At 47.5% G+C, this 2,609-nt stretch overlaps 1 pseudogene; it reads left to right on the top strand.

Annotated features, from left to right (window-relative positions):
- Positions 1–582: 582 nt before the first annotated feature.
- Positions 583–1,183, top strand: LOC123461525 (annotated as a pseudogene).
- The last annotated feature ends 1,426 nt before the right edge of the window (positions 1,184–2,609 follow it).

The following is a 2,609-nucleotide window of genomic DNA, read 5'->3' as shown; positions in this document are numbered from 1 at the left end:
TAATATAGAAAATAAAATATGTACAACTATGGCCATTTTATTTTATTTTTTTTAAAGCCCAGTGAAGCCTATCACTTTATTTCATTAGTCTGGGGTCTACTGGGTTACACTTGTCACTGGCTGTGGCTGGTAAAACATGTAGGAACAAAGGGTGACTTCTAACTAAGGCCCAAGAGACTTGCAGCTTCTCTCGCTTTCCTGCATCACTGCTCTGAAATCTCCACGTAAACACGCATAGTGTAGAAACCCTGCAGATAACAGACCACAGGCAGAGAAAGAGAAGTGTGAGCGAGGACCCTCATCCTATCCAGCTCCAGGTCTTGGCAAGATTAGATCAGCCCCAAGTGCAGACTGATCTCCAGAATGGAGAGTAAGTAAAAAGGATGCAGTTTTTAAGATATTTCTCATATGGCAAGATAACGGATACAAAAGCACACAGGACATTGAGAACAGTTTACATAATCCAACATTCTGTTGTGATGGGGGTGGAGGTGAGGAGTGCCCAGGGTTGGGGCAGCTGGCACAGGAGCATCACTTCAGACCCCAGACTTGCAGGCCTGAGGCCCAGCCAACACCCAATGGATGGATGACTAAAAGCAGAAAAGGAGTCCAAAGCTCTCCCTGCTAGCCACTCCAGGCACCGCACACTATAAAGCGTACTCTTGGCCACCAGCCACAGGGCCTCGTTCGCCCTGAGACTCCCCCATCTCTCTGCAGCCAAGCAGAGAGCCAAGTTTAGGGGCACAGGCAAGGGGAAACGACCCCCAGTGCTAGCCGGAATTGGCGTCCACTGCGCAGGCCCCCCAGTCCCCACAGCACTCTTTCCTGATGGAGGAATCAGCCATCTATGAGATGGAAGGGGGATTGGCAAGCCTGCTAAATAACTTCCACTGCAGGCAGCCCGGAAGGGACAGTCCTTCGAATGGTTGGAGCATGTGCAAGAGATGCAGGAGGAGCTGACCGGCTGCACTCAGCCAAGATGTGTGTGGGGAGGAGGAGGAGGATGGAGACAAAAACGATCAGGCCACTGAGGGGTTGCATAGGACGCTGGCTGACTGCAGCCTGGACCAGCTGCTTTGCAGTGTGGAAGATCTTAGCAATCCCATACAGAAGCGGCGCCTGGGAGAATGCTGAGCCCTAGCCCGAGGAGCAGTCAGCCACAGAGTGGTGGACCCAGGTATAGACTGCTTCTCTCTCCCTTCAAACTGTGACTCCTTACAGACCCCAGAAAGTATTCGGCAGCCCCGCAGATGCTATGGGGTTATGGAGCACTGGATGAAACTACACAAAGACAGACAGACAGACAGACAGACAGACACACACACACACACACACACACACACAGAGAGAAAGTCAAACAAAGGAATGGAAGGACATCTCATTCTGATAAAACTTATCTATGAAGCATCACCAGTGAACATTGCTTGAACACAGAAGTGAGCACTTTTTTTGTTTATTATTTTTATTTATTTATTTGAGAGTGACAGACAGAGAAAGAAGCAGATAGAGAGAGAGAGATAGAGAGAGAGAGAATGGACGCGCCAGGGCCTCCAGCCACTGCAAACGAACTCCAGATGTGTGCGCCCCCTTGTGCATCTGGCTAACGTGGATCGTGGGGAATTGAGCCTCGAACCGGGGTCCTTAGGCTTCACAGGCAAGTGCTTAACCGCTAAGCCCTCTCTCCAGCCCCAGATGTGAGCACTTTTAAGAGGCCCTGCTGTGTAGGCCAAGGAAGCCTTGAATTACAACTTTACTCCTATCTAGTGCCTTCCTAACTTCTCCCCACCCCTGCTCTGAAAAGCAGGGCATCTGGGCAGCACAGCAGACCCTCGTCCTTAGAGAACTTGAAGGACCTTCTTCATCGGCCACCTTCACCCAGGGCCTCTCTGACTTCTCGCACACAGACACACCCCTTTCCACCTCCTTTTGTTCTTTGGAATTGAAGCCTTGCTTTCTGGCTTCATACTCTTCTCGCTGCCTGTGGCATGATGTGCTTCTAATACAGCTCCAATTCTAAAAGGCCAGTTCATCTCAGTGCCTCCCTCAGACTGTACTGCTCTTCCTCTCTAAAATCTATCAACTCTCAGGTTAAAGGGTAAAATAACAACTGCTTTCTCTGCAGGACATAAGCAAGATAGGATTGTCCACTTACTTCTCTTTGACATTGTACTATAGATTCTAGCTCAGGTCACTAGACATATTAAAGAAATAAAGGATATCCACATTGGAAACAAATTCAGACACTGTATTTGCAGGTGGCATAATTTGTAATGAAAATCCTAAGGCATCCAAATAAAAACTATTAGAACTGATAAATGAGCATCCTGGCTTGTTTTGTATTGTACAACAGAATACCTGAGACTGGGAAGGTTATTCAAAAAGAAATTTCTTCTCAAAGTTTTGGAGGCTGAGAAGTCAAAGGTTATGTCATTCAGACATGCTAAGGGCTATGGCAAGAGCAGAGGAACATGAAAACTCAGTTCCCTCTTCACATAAGGTTACTAACTTCATCACAAGATCCCACTATTTGACCTCATTGAATCTTAATGTGGTGGTTAGTTTTGAGCGTCAACCTAATTAGATTGAGAAACACCTAGGAGATGAATGGA

This window comes from Jaculus jaculus, chromosome 6 (genome assembly GCF_020740685.1).
Source record: "Jaculus jaculus isolate mJacJac1 chromosome 6, mJacJac1.mat.Y.cur, whole genome shotgun sequence".
Classification (NCBI taxonomy): domain Eukaryota; kingdom Metazoa; phylum Chordata; class Mammalia; order Rodentia; family Dipodidae; genus Jaculus; species Jaculus jaculus.
Note: the sequence above shows the minus strand (reverse complement) of the source record. Positions and strands in the feature narration are given on the sequence as shown.